Below are 19,173 nucleotides of genomic sequence, written 5' to 3'. Positions count from 1 at the left end.
GTATGAGCTACTGCTACCTTATACATAATGTTAAAATTCAGGAAAGAAATTTTATATTATTTTTATTACAGCAGGAAAATATTTTTGTGGAAAATTAGTACTTAAGCAGCCTATTTTTCATTTTCTACAAATGTTGTCATGAAGAAGAGATGTGGACTCACTGATCCTTCCATCATTCACCCATTCTCACCCTTTCTGCTCACAGAAATTGATGCCACCTTAGCTTATTCTTACAGAGTTCCAAATATTAAATGCGATTGTGCAGGTACTGTATGTTGAAAGCTGTTGATTCTGCTTCTGAAAGGAGTATAATTACACTAAATACTATTTTATTGGAAATATACAAAGCTGAATATCTTAAAGCACTGTCTGGGTATATTAGGCTAGTTTTGTCATTGATTCTGAGGAGCAGGATCCTTCTCTTAGTCCAAATGTAACAGGACAGAATTCGCTGCCTAATACATACTCCTTTGTTCTGGCATCTAAACAGCAGCTTCATGTGTGTTCTGTTGCTTAAAAGTTATACAAAAAGTGGCATGGCTAATTGAAATTAGAAACAAATTGAGCTAATAAATTTTTTTAAAGAATCTGTCGGTGCAATATCAGAAACAGGATGAATGGATAAATTAATTTTAAAATGTGTTTCTCTTTAGGGGCGTTTTCTAATCACAGCATAGTAACAGAAGTTTGTTAAAGTTGTAACATTATTGAACTTGTATAAATTTTTCAAATCAGAAATTGAAGGACTGAAGTGACTTCAGGCAGCTGCAGCTGTTTGGGGGGAGTGTCTTTGATGCAGCTGAGAAGGAGCACAGGAGTGTGTGTGAAATAGCTGAGGAAGCAGCTGTTATTTCAGAATTAATCTTAAAATAAGGTCACCTTGGGAAAAAAAAAATATTTTTGTGCTTTAATCAGTTTTTGGTTTGTTTTTTATTTTTTATTTTTTTTTGGTCAGCTAGAGGTATAAATAATAAGAAATTGATATTTTAAAAACTACAATAAGCATCTAATATAGATGAGGAGCCCTAGTAAAAATCACTATGCAGGTCTGCATCTTTTAATATTTCCTGGGGTTATTATACTTTACATGTTTTAATGTGACAAAATTCAAACACTTTGAATTATGCTATTAGAAAATTTTAAACATGGCTTTTGAAATAATAATTTTTGATCCAAAGCAGAATTTCGGAACAGTGGAACTAAATCAGGACTTCTTTGAAATCTAAAGGCAATAAAGGTTTTTTTTGGGCAGTTGATTCCTCTTTTGGGGTTTCTGAGAGGCTGGGTGCTATGAGTAGGCATTTTTAGTCTGGGTGAGCTCAAACAACTTTCAGAGTAAAGTGTGCACTTTGAGGTATGGGAGGAATAGTTCACTTTCCATTGTGAGCTGCCAGGCAATTCGAATTCCGAAAGAAGAATGTTCTTAGTTACACGTAATTTTAAAGTAGCCTGAAAAGCAGCAGCAGCACATTTACATGATCTCGATGTGAATATAAGTATATGGTTTTAAGCAGTGTCCTTTTCTGAACAGAATTAAACCAAGAACCTGTAATCTGTTGTAAATTCAGCTAAAGGCAGCTTGCTAGAAGTTAAATAACATTAATGTTTTAGTTGGAGCTCGTGTAGAAGAGGTATTATTTTAAACAAAAATGAAGTCTACAGCTATCTGGTTGTGAATGTCTCTCAATTACAGTGGCGTCCGTGGATCTTGGATCTGAATGAAGATTTGGCTAGAAATTCTCCACATCCTTAGTCTGTGTTTTCCTCTGAATAAGAAACAGCATGTGTGAATTACATTTGCTATAATCTGCTCCATACAGGAGGCTAAAAATTTCAGTGAAAAATGATTATGCATGGTTGAAAACAATTCTGATTGAGGCAGATAGATGCTTTTTTCGTTTAGCTCGTTAGGAGTTGGAGATATTTTCAGAAGTACTGCTGAGTGGTCAACATTTTAATATTTAGCTAAACACAAACGTATGAATACAAAGTAACTCTGCCATTGCAGACAATCACATTCCAACGGTGGTGTAACTTCCTGCATTTAACCGAACATGAAACATTATTCAGTGAAAAGGAAAAATACTCTTTTTCCTGAGTGTGCTACCCAAGCAATTAGAATGAATTGCTACTACTGTAAAGTGGGGAGTTACTGAATGAGATAATCTGTATTTAAGCTTTCCATAATACAAGCCTACATAATAAAAACATGTTCTCTTCTGCATTAACTTAAAATATTTTTACAGTTGTATCTACCACGTTTATGAAACGGTTTCTCCTTGCTTTCACAAAAACGGAACATTTTTGTGTGTTATGGAAATAAATTTCAGTTTAACTGCTGAAAGTGCTGCGATGCTCGCTGCGTTTTCGAAGGAGTTACGAACTCCAAAGACATACCCAGGTCCTCGCTTCCCAGTTTCAGTCAAAACAAAGAAACTTTTTCCCTTTGCTGCACATATATGAAAACTACCAAACTGAAATGATGGCTGTGGGGGTTTTTTCAGGGGAAAAGGTAGAGCTCAGTGGAAAATTATCTATTTGTAAAGCTTCTGAATTACGAACAGTTTTGTAAAATGCAGCAACTTTAGTAACTTCCAGTACATTACTGATAGACTGGAGTCTGAGTATAGTTAAGATACAAAATTAATGCTATATATTTAGTGCCTCATTTCCAGTTGCTCATTTGACCTTAATGTGGAAATTCAGTCAACTATTATAATTAAAAATGGCATTTTCTTGGTTTCCCATTTGGAACTGAGACAAGGAACTGACTGCATCTTATAGGGGATAAGTAATATTCTGTATGCACAAAGTTCAGCTTAGTTTTATTTTTTAAATTAACATTATGAGTAAGGTAATGGAATAATACTGTGTTTGTAATTGCTATTAAAGAAAAAAAAAAATTAAAAGAAGTGAATTTCTCTTCATTCATATGAAACCACTTAAGGAAAAGGTGAAATCCAGTTTGGGTTGTTAGCTGAAGAGAATCCTGAACGAAAAGAAAGTACTATTTAGCTTCAGATTCTAATTCATGCAGAAATGTTCCTTCTCAAATGTTCCTTTTGAATTAAAAAGGCTAAATTGCAGCTTTGACTGCAATTATCAGTACATCTTGGCTACTACATCAATGAAGGCTGTCATGGGTGAGAGACCACTATCTAAGAATTGGAAAATCTGTTGTGAATAAATCCTACACAAACTCATGTAAAAGAAATGCAGAGAGAAAATATTCATCCTAGTGAAAAAATATAATTTTCGAGGTGCTGTTTCCCTGTCTCCCAGCAAATTAGAGAGGTCAAACTGCTGGCAGCTTGTAAAACAGAAACAGTTAGCCCATGGCTTCACATAAAAATGCAGAAAGTTATTGCTTATATCCCAGCTTTGCATTTAAACCAAGAACTAACTGCTGTTTGTATTTTTAAAAATAGAAGCGTGTTTACTTTGATTAAGCAATCTTGTGAACTGCAAATATTTTTGACCCTCCCACACCTCTCCCATGTATTTTTTTCTTTTGTCTTGGGTAGAAGTAATGAATCTCAGGGATTGTATCTGGACTGTCAGTGGGATATAATATAATTTACTTTACTGACTGATTCCCTTCCAGACGTCTACATGGTTTGAAAACTGGATTATGGTGTTTAAGATACAAACTGTCTGCCCTTACTTGTCACAGAAAAATACTTGTCAGTTAAGCCACAAACTCATATAAATAAGACTTTAGTCTCAGAGCAACATATTTATTAACAGATCTTTAAAAGTATGTGTTCAAAAGCTCAGTTTTGCAGAAATTCTGACTTATGTAAGCTTTATATGCCTAATAGGAGAATGTATTTTTTTAACGGAATTTGTAAAGACAAATAGGAAAAGGGAAATGGGAAATGGCGTTACCTCGTTACAGAAAGAACAGCTCTAGCATAAGTGAGAAGAAATAAGAAATGAGTAAATGCGTGAGGAATTGAGTACTGATTTTAATGTAGATGATATTATTCCTAGTATTTAGTCAAAATAGAGTTTACTTAACATGTGCTACATTAAAGCTGTGATTTTAAAATAATACAGAATATTGTCAGACCTTATCTAGGCATTTGTTTAAGTGTATTGTAAAACCAGACAGAAATAGTAAAGTGATTGTGCGTCTTTATCACTCTTCTCTCTCTTTTTATTTTTAAATACTAACTTCTGCTTAATTAGAAGGGATCTATACTTTCACACTGCATTAGGCATTTATTATGTCCTGCAATTTCTACCACCTTCAAGGAAGCAACAAACACACCAGTTTGCAGACCGTACCAACATTTTAACAAAATACTTATTTCAGAGTGTTTCTGCTATTGCATTTATTCCACGACTCCATGATACTCCTTCCTGTGTGGCAGAAAGATGCCTATCATTTAGAAATCAAGAAAATCAGCCAAACATTAATTTTACTTCATCCTGTGAAATATTTCTTGTCATTTACATTGGGTATTCTAGCATATTCTTACTGGCCTAAAAAATACATGATTCAATCTCACTTAGGAAATTTTCTGTGTTTCTTAAATAATCTAAAACAGCAGGAACAGATCCATGTGTTAGTCTAAATAACCCAGCCATGGTGTCAGGGAGACTTGGATCAGCACTGTTGCCTGAATTAAGGTCCTTTGACCTGCTGTGGTTCCTCTGGTTCTGTAGCTCTGCCACCCTCCAACCATTTGAGTTCCTGTTTCCCATATGAAGAGGTGTCCTGAATAACAGCTGATTGCACTCACCCAGTGAAGGAGTGGAAGGATCTCAGCTGGGCAGTGGAATGCTCAGTGTTTGATCCCTGTGGAGATTCTTGAGCTTGAGGCTCTTAGGGTGTTGCAGGGACTTGTTCCGGTAGCTCAGAGAATTTGTAAGTGACAGCTATAGGTGCTTCAGGACCAGGGAGGGAAGTTAAAATGGTTACCTTGATTAAAACAGAGACAATGTTAAAAGAAAATGAGGGAAGGCATCTGCTATATGAGGAATTGGACTGTGCTAAAGCAAAGACCATATATTAAGTTGCTGGCCTGAAAGAAATTGCTTGCAGCAGAACATAGTTCCCTCCATGACATAAAGTAATAACCCAGGATTTTGGCTTAACCCTGGATTCTTACATTTTTTTTTTTTTTATTTTATTTTTTTTTTTTTTTTTTCTGTGAGTGATTATTTGTGAAAGCTGGAGAGTGCCTGGAAGGGGTGAGGTGTGGATTGGTGGGGCAAGGACCACACTTTGCTGGATGAGGGGGTAAAACTGAGATGGGAAGACAATGGTGTGGCCTCAGGGCCTTGGTTGACCACCTTGTACAGGGAACATTGAAAGAGGAAAATATACGTGTTATCCTAAGACAAGTAGCCCATCTTCAGACTGACATTTCCAAATTAATGAATGCAGACTTTTGTGGCTCTAAGTGTTGTTTAATGCCATTTTTGTGTATAGGTCTATTTATTTGTGTTGTGGTCGCACTCAAAGAGCCCAGTCATGGACATGGTGGCTTTATGCAGATGGGAAGACAAACCCTGTTTCCCAGGGTTTGTACCCTGAGCCCTGGCATGGACCAAATGTTACATGCAAAAGTAGTTCCTGTTTGAGAGGGTGGGTGAGTTTGTATGGCTCAAATTGAGCAAAATCTGATGAGTTAGCAGGGGTTTGTCTCTAAGAATGAGCTGAGCTTCAACCCTTGGAGCTTGTGCCAGGCTACTCCTTATTTACTGTTACAGACCTGTGTTGGCTTTGAAGGACTGGAGCCCAAATTGTTCCACATCTGAATTTGTTAGTGAAGAAGAGCTTTTTCCTTTCTATGGTAGCATCTTGTTAAAATTAGGAAATCCATGCCTGCTGCCTGTTGTTAGTGGCAATGCTGTTTCCTGTCATACATCATGAATACCAGGAATGCACATTGAAGTGCATCAAATTAAGGAAATAATTTATTATGTAGAAGTTACGGCAGTGTTCAGCACCAAAGAACTCTTCAGTGCAACGTATAAATTTCATTTATTCAGCTTTTTTAGATTTAGCTGCAGAACTATCCTGCTGCATCTCAAGAATCTACTCAGGAAATTTTGAAAAGTGTTCAAGGAAAACTATACAGCTTACTTTCTTAAACTGTAAATATTGCTGACAGATACTGCATCCGGAGAAGGGACTAATTCTTGGTTTTAAGCAGGCGGATTTCTAGAAGCCAAATGTCTGACTATTCCTGTACAAATTAAGATTTTTCTTGAATTTTTTTTTTGTTATGGGTGATTTGAAGGAAATAATTAAATTAAATATTTGCCTTCTTAAAAGACAAGAAAAAAGGCAAACAAGACTGGAGTTAAAAAAAAAAAAAAGTTTTTTATTAAGAAACCCCTCTAGGAAAATGGACTGGGAAAGCCAACGCCTGCACTGGTCCTACACCATATTTTCCCATCAACTTCTGACTAAGAAATAAGGCAGACTAGAAACATTTTCCTTACTCTGTGGTATTTCCAGTGGCGTCTCACTTCTTTACCCTTCTGCTATGTTATTTCTTCTAAATAACATTTTTGTAGTTAAGATAAAGATTTGATGCTTCCTACATACATCCTCATATGGTTTTGTGTGAGTTGTATAAATTTTTTCACTGTGCAGATTGAGTGTATAATTTATTTAAATACAGATTGTAGGCTAAAACATTTTCTTGTTCAGTACATTATGATTAGAAGGATCAAACATTTCTTTCTCTGGATTCAGTGGGCTTAGGCTGTATCATTTATTATCTCAAATTTTTTTGTGTATTGTACAAGGTTGTGGTTTACAAATGCAGTTAATCCTTTAAACTTACATTAATGGATGAGCAAACCATTGATTCGGTGTTAAACTTACTTTCTGTGTGCCTTAGCCCTGAAGATGACCTTCAAGAAAACCATGTATTTAAATATTATTCTTAATGTAAGTGCAAAAGAACACTTAAATTCAGAACAGGTAGATATTAGTAAGCTGGATGGAGGACTTATTTAAAAAGAAAATTAAATTATTGCTTTAAATAAATGCAATCAAACATTTAATAGTACTCTTGCCATTATTTGCATCTCTCAAATTTTTTTTTCCTTTAAAGTCTGTGCATAACATTGCAAAATGCATTTGGGTGGCAGGTGCAGTTAACCACATCACAGTATTCCAGTTCTATATTTACAGCAGGAGTTTTCCTAGTTAAAATTATACTTTGCAAACAGTTTAAATTTTAAACTAATATTTTTCTTCTAATGAGCAGTTGGGAAACTTTTCCATCACAAAGCATAATATCCAGTGAAAAGTACCTGTGTAACACAATGTTTCTGAAGCAAAGCAGTTGCCAAGTGTCCCTGCTGCTCCCCCCAAGCAAAGAAATTGCTAATACTAAAGGTAGTTCTATGGAAACAGCAGTGTGATGTGTACACCAGCTTATTCTTAATTATTAAGAAAAGGTTGTGTAGTCTATTTTAATTTATGCAGGACATAATTTTCAGTTGAAAATATTAGATATTTTAAAAAACCAACCAAATTAGGCTTCATAGATCAACACCTAAAAAATAAAATAAACCATGTAAGGCCCTTGTAACATAAAAGTTCTCCAAGTCAGGCTAAATAACAGGGATAAGTGCCAATTGGTGATTTCATTTTACATTGTTTTTAACCAAGAGTATAAAATTGCTGTGGTGCCTTCTCCAAGTAAGGGTTGTGACCTCTTCCCGTGGCTGTAACCAGGAGCCTTCGCAGGCTCATGATCCCAATTTTGCTGTTGATCCCTCCTGAGCCTTCAGCTCCAAGCCTGGGAATTCTTATTTTGTCATATAGCAGTGGGACATTCAGAACAAAAGCATTTTTACCCATTTCCAGTTTTTGGGGGGCTGAAAAAAAATTATCCTGGGTCTGCTTTAATCACAGTACCCTACTGTCAGAAAAATGCAGTATTTTTGATCCAGTAAATTGGAAAGGAAAATATTAACAAGTCAACAGCAGAAATGTATCTAAGAGAGTATTTAATGTGTAGTTTTCATCCAGTGTGTCATGGCCTGTTGGACAAACTTTTACTTCATCAACTAGCTGGGTTTTTCTTATCTCCAGCTTTTTTTTATATAATGTACATGACAAAATCATCCATATATGTACATATATGTCTGTGATTCACTCAGGCTTATTAGGAAATACGCAAAATGTCGAGGTAGGCAAAACTACAGAACTGTATGGAACTATTTTAAAAACAAATTTATAATAAGTAAATATAAATAGGTAGAAGTTTTACATATAAATATATAAAAGTAAATACATGCCCATGCTGCCTCCAAACTGTGTGGTTAATAAAGCTTTTAGTAAGCTACTTCTGTACCAAAAGAAATTAATCCCAAAATGAGTTGTATATATACCTAAACAATTTGTATATAGTTTTAGCTTGTTTTTAGCTGCAAGGGAAAGAAAAGATTTTTTTTTTCCCCTCTTCATCCTTTATCCTTTCTAAAACATCTACACTTTAAAAAAAAAAGTGAACTCATCAACTACTGATTTATTATTAATTTTTTTTTTAAGCCTGTTGCATCAGAAAGGTTCAGGTTTCTAGTGTTAAACCACTGATAGAAACAGTCTATTGCTGTGGACCATATTTGATCAAAAGAAATTACCTGTTTCTACTTTTAGTTGCATTTATGTCAGGATAAAATAGTTCACAAATACCACTTGAAATAGATATTTTTCTTAGTGAGCTCACTTGAATTTACATAGGCCAGGGCTGAAATCTCAGCTCCAGTGACTTCAAACTCCCATCAAATTCCTTGGGATCCAGAATTCTTTCAAGAAGTGTACTTCAGGCAAAAAAATATTGACATTTCCTTCAGGTTTCCAGACTTGTGATGTTCATTGAAAAAAAGTGTAATCACATTTGCTGACATGTCTACTGTTACCTTAAACTAGATGATACTTTGTCATTATGTGCTGTGTTTCTTGAAAGAAATCCATGTAAAAATATGATATTATTGGACTTCTGTAGCTTTTAATAGAAATATGTGCATAAAGCTTCAAATATGCAAAAGTAGAATTGTGAAGGGTTGGATTATTTTGAAATGACCTGTGAAAATAGGGGGAGGGACTCATTTGCTGATTGCCATGAAAATAATTTTGTCCAAAGGTAATGTGCCTTAGAGTATTTCAAATGAAACACACTAATGCAAGAGGATATCTAAGGTGAAAGATGTTTGTGTAATGCTAAACATAACCAAAGAAGCTGTGGTTTGAGCAAAGGTACCATGCTCTATTTTATCAAGCGCCAGAAGTTGCATAATGAAAGTCTTTGAGTTAAAAAAAAATATAAGTAAAGAAAACACAAAAATGCCACCCAGCTGGTAGAGATCTTCCTAATTTTTACCTGATTGTATTTCTGAAGAAATATGGCAGGGCCCTCGTAAATTTTCAACATGAACTGCATTTTTGTTGCCAATTTCCATATCCTTTTAAAAGTGCTGAAGCGTGCATTTGCTATTTATGTTTGCAGTAGACTGAGTACACTTTTACTATTTGTGGTTTCAGAAATTGGAAACAACCAAACAGTGGTGCTATGGTCTAAAAAAATAAATTTTAAACAGCTGTGGGACAGTATTTTTAGAATGGTAGGAGTCCTTCTGAAGACAGACTGGTAACTGTGTCTCTGTGCACAGGAAAGCTGCAAAGGGGGTGGCCAAATCCAAATTGTGTTGACTTCACACCTTTGGCTGCATTGTCTCAGATAATCAGACTCCAGGACAAATAGAGTTACTTGCGGGGATAACCTCATCTCTATATGTTCATGCTACCTCTGTGGATATTTGAGTTATTTTAACCAGTTCTTGTATCAGATTGTGTATATCCAGTTAACTATTCCTTATAAATGTTACACAAGGTAGATAACTAACTATAATCTTTTCTGTAGAGGTAATAAAAGGTTGTAGAAGACAGAAAATCTGTGTTGTAATTCTTCTTAATATTGGCATGCCAGTTCTATTTGTTCCCTTAATGTATCCTGTACAGTTAAGTATTTAGCCAGCTATAGCAATGTTTTAATACTTTCAGCAATTTGATTAAAATAGATATGCGTAATTTCTGTGTTACTTGAACGGTGAACGTGGTTCTGCCACGGATAATTCCGTGCTACCCTTTGGATGTAGAGCTCTGAAAACAACCAGTCATTCCTGTTTTTCTTAGTTTACAAAAAAACCTCCACCTTTTAATATTTTTTGTGTTGCAACATTTTAGAAATAGCAGAAGTTTTGCTTTTACTCAACCCAAGTAATTAATTAAATTACACAATTAGTTTAGATTATAAATCTGGAAAGTATCCAAAATGATCACACAGTTTAACCCTCTGTGTGTGTAAATGTGTCCTTGTAATATGGCAGCTCCTTTGTGGAGGCTGATGAATTTGGTAACTTAAATCATAATGTGTACCATGGTTTGCTAATTTAATTAATTGCTGCTTTTGATTTTAGCTGCAGCCAGTTGTTGATCCTAGAGCTTTTGATCCAGCCTTTCATTGATGTTAAGTGTAATTACTTAATATAAATTTAAAATCAAAGGAATTCTGACTTACAACAGGTTTTTTAAGTTCAATTCTTCTTAGAACTTAAATTATGACTATATAATCATTTCAAATGTTGCAAAATAATTTTCCAATGAACAGAAGTACAGTTATGCTTCCAATCTCAGTGATGACACTGAGTTCTGCTCCTGCCATTGTGCTGTGCTGGCTGCTGGGAGCACTTTTTGCCCTCATCTTTGCAGCATCGTTGGTTATTTACTTTTTTGTTTATAATCCTGAGTCGTGTAAAGTTATTTGCTTTTGGATCCAGCCTTCCTGCTTTGATTTCAGGTGAACATCATAGGATGGTTTGGTTTGAAGGGGACCTTAGAGATCATTTTGTCTAAGCCCCTGCCTTGGGCAGGGACGCCTTCCACTGGACCAGGTTGCTCCAAGGCCCTCTCCAGCCTGGCCTTGGGCACTCCCAGGTGTGGGATATTTGCATTTCAATGCAAGTGCTACATAAATAATTAATGTGAACATACTTGTTGTATTTTGGGATCCACGAGTACATCTGTAGTTTTTACAGGATAATTATATTTAAATATACAAAGATCAAGTAGTGATCATGTTGAAATGGTCATGTGCCTGATAACTCAGCCAAAAGTAAAGCATAGGACAGTTACTCTCTGAGGTTGTGAATTACCTTGCTGTAATAAAATACAAAATACTGTCATTAAAAAAAAAAAAAAAAGCCCCTTTTTTTTAAAACGTGCAGGTCAATTTAATATTACTTTAAAATTCAGACTATGAATGGCACTTCATCTCAGGTCTAGGAAGTACAGTGTGTTCACTGAATATTTGCTGTACAGGATTAAAGGATCATTTTAATTTTTTTACTTTTTCTCTTTAAGAAGTAGAGGAAGATACAGCACCCCCCCCCCCCCTCCATCTGAGTTACAGCACTTTGATAAAGTTACTTTTCTGAAAAGCTTCCCTGAGTATTTTCTTGCAGGAAACAATCTATGTTCAAAAGTGTTTTAACCAGAAAGGGATAAAATAGTGTTTCTTTCTACATGGCCTTCAGGCAGTGCATGTATTCTTTGTATCTTCTGCCTATCAAAGAATTCTGCTGCCAAAAATAATATTTTAGACATAAACTTGACAGTTTTGTGTTGAATTTGCTTTTTCAATGATCCTTCTGATTCAGGTGCATTAAATACTTACTGTTGTCCCAAAATCATTAAAATTAAAAAAAGAACTCATTTTTTAAAGTATGTGTTATCCATGACAAGATAATCAATGTATGTATTTATGTATATCTATGCAAATACATGTATACATGCTACTGAGATGTAAATAATTTTAAATGAAAGGTTTTGTAACAGTACATTAGAAGTAAAATGTAAGGAATGCTTTAATTAAAAGAGAATATAAATTATTCACAAATAGAAATTAAATAATGAAAAGGCTCCATAAAACCTTCCTGACAGTAGTTAATGTCAATAATGATTTTCCATAAAAGTGAAATCCATGTTTAGTATATTTGGTGTACCAGCCTTAGAGCTGGTTTTGACAAAATGTTTTTGCTGCCTCTTCAGGAAGTTGTGTTAATGCAATTTTCATGACCTTTCAGATGGTCAAATATAAAAATACAGATTTTAGAGAGATTAAGTTCAGAACAGCTGTGTTTTGGCTGCTCTTTGAATTATGTTAATTTGTGCTCAGACTTGAATGCCAAAATCCAGACATTCTTGAATTCTGTGGACCGACAACTCAAATTGGAACTTGAGTTAGAAACATCTTTTAAAAATGGCAATGCTCCTCCTGTGTGGAAGGAATTGCTGTTAATTGATACTTTAAAAAAATAACTCTAACTGTATTTTTTAGTAAATTGATATATGCCCTAGTTTAGAGGAAAAATTAAAAATTACATATACTTAAATATAGCAAATTAATTTCTGTTAATATGACATTCCTGTTGTGTTATGTTCTATTTGACAAGGTTGAAGTCATCGTATACTCTGTGAAAATCTGATTGTTTTATCATGTCACTGCTTTAAAAGAAAAATTTACACAAACTCAGGAGAAACTCTAGTACTGTTTACGTGATATATTCTCCACTCCTCATAATTGCCAATTAGTTTCATAGCTCATATTTAGATTTCTGTCAGAGAAAATTGGTATCTTAATAGGATGTGTATATTTTAGCTTAATGTGTGAATATCAGTTATTATTCAAGGTAATGCTTATGACAAATTGATTTTATCCCATAATTACAGATAAGGCAGAACAGCAGCAATTTGCCAGATGTGTGATCTTGACAGTGACCCTTTACTTTGGATTGGGTGTTAAAATGTGATTCCCTGTGTTTGCCAGTGAGGTGTTCTGATCCTAGAACTTAGCTCACCTGATTTGGTCTGGGTCTGCCTTCAGTTTAGGCACAAAGCTGACCCCTATTTCTCTCTTCATAAAGATAAGAATTGTTGCAGTGACTGAAAATTGATGATGCCATATTATGTTATATTCACATGATTTTCAGTGCTAAAGCAAACCTTATCCCACATCCTGGTTTCTGTCCTAAGAGACAAATTGCTTCTTTTTAGGGAATGTAATTGAAAAAAATGTAATTGCTTCTTTTTTAGGGTATCTTAAGTTTGGCTCTAGCAAGTCATGGTGATCTCAAAGTGGACCTTATTTTTTCACATGTTCTGTGATCTGTGATATGACTTCTGTCCTATTCAAATGGGTAGGTTCAGAAATGTGTTTATTCGAGGCACAGTCTAATGAATGCTAATCTGTAGGGGAGTTAACCACAATTTTTTAGAGTTTTTTAAGGGCCCTGTGTTGGTCCCCACTCATTAAATACAAAGCATTCTATGAAATCAATAAACTTATCTCTAAATTCTGAAAGGTATTTAAGAATAATTTTAATCTTGCATCTTAGAAGGGGTCTCAGTTTTAAGGACCTCAGTTAGACCCACCATCATTTCTTCTGGAAGGAATGCTGTTTTCTTTGGTCCAGAGGACTTCCTCTTTAAATTTCTGAGCTTTGACCAGTTAAAATGTCTTTGTGTGGTCTGATGCCTGAGGGTTTGGAGAAAAAAAAAATAAAAAAACTTTGTCTTTTTTTTTCTTTTTCATAGAAATACCAACTACAGACATCTCTTTTCCATTCCCATCTTTTTAGTTACTTGTAATTTTTACCCAGATACCTGGTCATAAATAGGAGGGTTTTTTTTGATTCAGCATCATTTTTCGTAACAAATAATTCTTAGCTTACATGAGTATGATAACAGCAAAAGTGAGAGAAACTTTTAAATCACAGCAGTGTTTCTATAGTTACATCAGAGCCTTGTTTTAACATTTGAAATCAAATTGTAATTTGATTTGTGATTAGATTAGGTGAGATAGGTTCCTGTCTTCCTCAGCTCTAAAAGCCAAATGAACCAACCTCCCTGCCCAGCTCTCTCTCCTCCAAACATCTCACTGGTGAACACCCCTGAGCACAGCTTGTGGTTTGGTACTGGAGTGCAGGAGCAGAAATCACAGAATCATTTAGCTTGGAAAAGACCTTTAAATCCCCAAGTCCAGCCTCTAACCCAGCACTTCCAACATCATCACTGATGTCTCCAAGTGCCTTGTGCAGGCTCCTGACCCTGCTTCCCTTGGTGATCAGCCTTCCACAAGTGGTAATTGATATGCTGAAGTAATTAGGTAGTGACAAAAGATAAGACAGTATTTTTAGCATTGCTGATGATTGTTGTAATTTTGAGTAAATTTTTCAGCTGCACTTGTCACAGTTTGCCTGTATCTCTAAAGTGAGTTTATACGTATATGAAAATCACTACTTAAAATTAGACGGCGTGTGTCACTCATGCTTTATAACTTTAGAAAACATCAAAGTGTGAATAAAGAACACAGTTACTTACTTTTATTATTGAATGTTGAAATTCTCTGTCATGCAGAGTGCTTGTAACTAAAGTTTTCCATTCTGGCATGGTGTGCTAGGAGGTGGAGATTATGCAGCAACAGTGTCTTACAAATGGCAACTGAGATCATTGACATATTTTAACCATAATTTAATTGTGTTAAGGAGACTGGGTAGCACTTGGAAAGGTGCAAATATTGGGTCTTGCTCCAGATCTCCAAGAAGATCTCTATGGCAACAGATACTGCTGGGCATTAGAGCTGACAAGATGGAAGGCTCTTTCATCTGCTTTCTAGCAGTGATGGTTTTAACCAGAATGTTGCTGAGGATGAAAAATAAAAAATAATGGTTACATAGCAGGAATGTAAAAGGAGTCTTAAGAATTGTTTGTGATTCTGTACTGAATTTGGTTTTTTTGCTATTAGGGGTAATAGCCTTACTAATTAGTCACAGGGCCCATTTCCAAGACTTTGATTGAAATAAATTAGGTGACTTGAGTGATCATTGAGTACTTAGAGAGATTGATTTAGGTGCAGCAGGATTTGTATGGAGAAGTGATTTATTACTGAAACATAGCTGATTACAAATGAGAAGCTTTTGAGTGTTTAAGTTCTTTTTCAGGCTTTCTCTGGGAGATGATGCATGATGAGTGATGCAGATTATGGTCTGAGGATAAAGATCTCCTTGAAGAATTGTTCTATCAATCTGGGATCAGGCGTGCGAGCAAGAGACTTCTATCCTCCTTTTCCCCCTTTCCCCCCTAAAATTTTTGATGTTCTAATATTTTTCATTCCTTCAGCCTGCAGCAATTTTTATGTATCTGCATCTACAAGATGAACTTCTAACAAATCAAGAGTTCCACAATTATGAAAAATAGCTCCAAATCTGTGTCTCTGAACTTCTAAATCTCACAGGCTCTTTAGGGCAGCTCTCACAGCTGAGGCTCCTGTGCTGCTCTGGCTGTGGTTGTGTGCCTGGAACAGCTCACCAGCACTTTCTTTATGACCCTCCCCTAAGACCGTGGCTTTGCTTCCTACCCTGCCACTGTTCCAGTTTTGCTGCTTTGCCTCCTCAGGAGGAGTTCTGCTTTCAGAGCAGTGATTTGCTCCAGGTACAGAAATGGATCTGAGATGGCTGATGCATGAGAGCTTCAACAGAATCATTTGTTGCCACCCTTGTAGCAATCAGAATCAATAAGGATGGTTATGGACAAGCTGGGAAATACTGTGTGCATATAGACATTTGATCAGGATAAGTACTCTCAAGCAGTATTTGGTACTTTTACCTTTTTTTTTTTTAATGATTATACATCTACTGGAAATTATTTAATTAATATTTCTAGTATCTGTGAGATTTTATGAAAATGCCCTTCAGAACTTGACTCCTCAGAAGTCTTGCAATGGCTTCTGAAATAGTCCAGGGAAATACTTGCTTCACTGCACAGAAATCAGCAGCCTTAGTAACTGTCACTTTAAAACACATTAAGAGGGGAAGAAAAGGGAGAGTAGCTCTAAGCTTTGTGCAGATAGCACTTGTAGCTTTGTAAGGATTTTGCTGCTTAGGTAAGGTTTAATACAAAAGAGGGTTAGAATTTGGAATGGTCACCCGTTGGTGGGGATACGCAGAGTCATTTTCAGGCAATCAATGCACCAGCAAGAGTACAATCAACACATCTCTAAATACGGGTTTGCTTTGGGTGATGACATGGTTCTTACTGAAAGTTTACTTAGAGAAGAAAGTCTCTCTTTAAAGAAAACACTGAAATACACTTAAAATATATTTCAATACACTGAGATAAAAATGAACAGAGTGGATGGATCTAAAACTATAGCATTGGAAATGGTATTTGAGAACCGATAATTCTTCAGGCTGGGGGTAAACAGTGTTTTTTAATAACACCAAAATGTCACCTCTGTAGGAAATCACACCTGATATCACTCCCAAACTTCACTGCTCACCATTATGATTTATTTTTATTTCCTAAGTTTTTTTAATTTACATTGATTATTGATTGGTTTTTAGAACCTTAATGGCTGTCTGTGTTCTTTAAAATAGTGTCTTCATCAGAAAAGGAAATTGAATCTGACTTTCAGTCAACCTTTTTACTGCATTTTGTATATGAACATTTCCACCAAGGGTGCTCAGGTCTTGGAGATGGTACAGAACCTCCCCCTTTGATTTGTAAATTTGTGATATTTATTAAGTATGAGTAGGAGTTTGCAATTAAGGAGTTTATAAGATGCAGATGTGGGGGAAGAGTGAATTGCCTTTTACCAGTGCTGGTGCCTCTCATGGGCAGCAGTGCACTGTGTGCAGTTCTATTGCCACTGAGATATTGAGAGGGGTCTGATGAGTTCTCACAAGCAATTGTGCATCACAGACTCTTTTGCTGAGAATAAGAGTGCGAAAAAGGGCACTAAAATCTTGATCTTGCATGGTGTATGGCAAAAAAATGTTTTGGAAAATGGATGTTAGTAGCAATTTATTCTGTTTTCCTTATTTCTACATGATTGTTGAAAAATAATGTCTTTTAATTTTACAGTACTTATACTATTGCTCAACTGTTGTGATTACCTTTTTTAAAAAAAAACACAATTGAAATATTAGATGCAATCATTAGTATTTCCTTCTCTTTTATAGAAAGGGAAAGAAATTCTTTTCAATACATAGTCTTTTCACTAAGAGGTAGTAGCTGCCAAGACTTGTGAATTAAAAAAGCCCCCTCTCTGTAATGACAGAGAGACAATAGAAAAATAAGAATAGTAGCATCATTTAGAAACTCATAATAGTTCATAGGTTGATTTAGTTGGAATAATACTGAAAGTTCGCTGCAATGTACCTTGAACTTTTGAAATTTGTGAAAATCGAACAATTAAATGTAGGATTAGGGCTTGTAATAAAGACACATGTTTGGCTTGGTTTTCTACAGCAGCATTTCCATAGCCTCTGTGCTGAAAAGGAATCAATTATTTTATCAGTAGTTGTTTTTCAGATAATTTATCTTTTTCAGATAATTTTCAGCCACTCAGTTGATTTCTAAGAAATGCTGAAATTCCCTGTTCCCCAGGGAAAAAGAAGCACAACGCAGAAAGACCCAAAAAGCTGTTCATTACTGAAGCTAAATTACAGGCAACAGGAAAACCCACCATAATTCACTTACATATGCAAAAAGTTTTGTTTTCACCACCTAAAATAATATTTTTAGTTTCCAGTTCTGCTATGCTCTGCAAAACCCACCAATTTTGTTCTCATCCATTTTATAGAAATGCTTTACATCAAGACTTTTGTTTATAGAAATCTGATTTTAGAGTAGATTAAAAGTGCATACTTGGATAAGTGAGTTTGCTCTCCTTTTTTTTTCATTTGGCTTACAACATTTGGTCTGTGCTACAAATGTAAAATCAGTTAAATTTTAAGTATATCAAGAACTGAATTTATGCTAACCAGGTTGTTCCTGGTAAGGGAAGCAAAGCTTAGCACAGGGATAAATAACTAACAGGCCTGTACAGTTTATTATTTAAAAGTAAAACCACGGACAAACATATCTTCATATTTATTTAGATTTACAACAGTTTTAGCATTGAATAATTGGGGTTTTTTAAGTGCAGTTTTTCAAATTTATTTCTACAAATATTTCCAATTCCTAGTAAGTTCTGATTTTCAAGCTCAAATTAATGTTCTTCTAAATCTTCAGTTTACAGAGAAAATTTTTAAAAATTAGGCTGGTTAGGAAGTGATAGATATCATCTCTAGTGTGTACTTCTGCCAAAGAGAAGTCCTTGTTCTTGAGAGATTTTACTGCTTCTCTGAAGGCAAATATAAAAATGAAAAGCCTATAGAGGCCAAGTAAGAAAGTTACTTGATAACATGAAACAAATCAATGCATTTAATCGTTGTTATTACTAAATTATTATTTGCTCTCTGACCCAAATGACCTGAAGTAAAATTCAACCTTTCTTTGATTTCCTGAATGGCTTGGAAACTGATTCTTTAACTGTGTAACAAAGCGTGACACTTTGCCACGTTTTGTTTTTGCAAGGAAGTTAACTAAATACTATATGTTTTTCAGTAAAATGTGTGAGAGCTGACAGAATTTGCCACCATGAAAACTATTTTTGGCAACTTCTGCTTATAGCCCTCTAAGTAAGAACTAATAACATACTTTTTTTACAAAAGTTCTTCAATCAAGCCGATTAAAAGCAGATTTCTTTCTACATACATGCCCTGTGCATTGCTGACTGAAGGAATATATAATTCTACATCTTATATATAAGTATATAAATATATATAGTGATAGCAGTGATTTTAAATTTTTTTTTTGGTCTTCTTAGGAGCAAAGAAGTAAATTCAGAAGTTACAGAACTGTTGAAAATCAGCTACTTCAGTAGCAGACATGTTGAACTTTGCAGAAGATTATGCTATGTCATTTTTCAAGCTAGGTATGAAGAATAATTTGTAATTACTCGTTAGTGCTCCTAATAGTAAATTTCACTGATGCATGTAGGGGTGGAAGAAGATTTCATTGGTATTTCCTCTTTAAATACCCTTTTATCATGCATGGACACTCAAAGTTGTCTTGTCTCTTAGCTGTGTGAGAAGAGTTGGATGAAGAGAATAAAAGATGAACTTGTTCTAACCTCCCCTGCCATGGGCAGGGACACCTTCCACTATCCCAGGATGCTCCAAGTCCTGTCCAACCTGGCCTTGGACACTTCTGAGGATGGGGCAACCACGGGTTCTCTGGGCAACCTGTGCCAG

General features: G+C 35.2%; 1 protein-coding gene across 5 annotated transcripts in view; it reads left to right on the top strand.

The window, feature by feature from the left end:
* Nucleotides 1-19,173, top strand: part of SUPT3H (SPT3 homolog, SAGA and STAGA complex component) — a 254,005-nt gene that overhangs the window by 84,376 nt on the left and 150,456 nt on the right. Inside the window, exon 2 of one of the 5 annotated variants that reach the window (XM_058836073.1) lies at nt 13,130-13,233. The exons of the other annotated variants lie outside the window; for them this stretch is intronic. The gene's annotated coding sequence lies outside the window, so the exon portion shown is untranslated. The remainder of the gene's footprint in view (nt 1-13,129; nt 13,234-19,173) is intronic. 5 annotated transcript variants of the gene reach the window in all.

Source organism: Poecile atricapillus, chromosome 3 (assembly GCF_030490865.1).
Source record: "Poecile atricapillus isolate bPoeAtr1 chromosome 3, bPoeAtr1.hap1, whole genome shotgun sequence".
Classification (NCBI taxonomy): domain Eukaryota; kingdom Metazoa; phylum Chordata; class Aves; order Passeriformes; family Paridae; genus Poecile; species Poecile atricapillus.
Note: the sequence above shows the minus strand (reverse complement) of the source record. Positions and strands in the feature narration are given on the sequence as shown.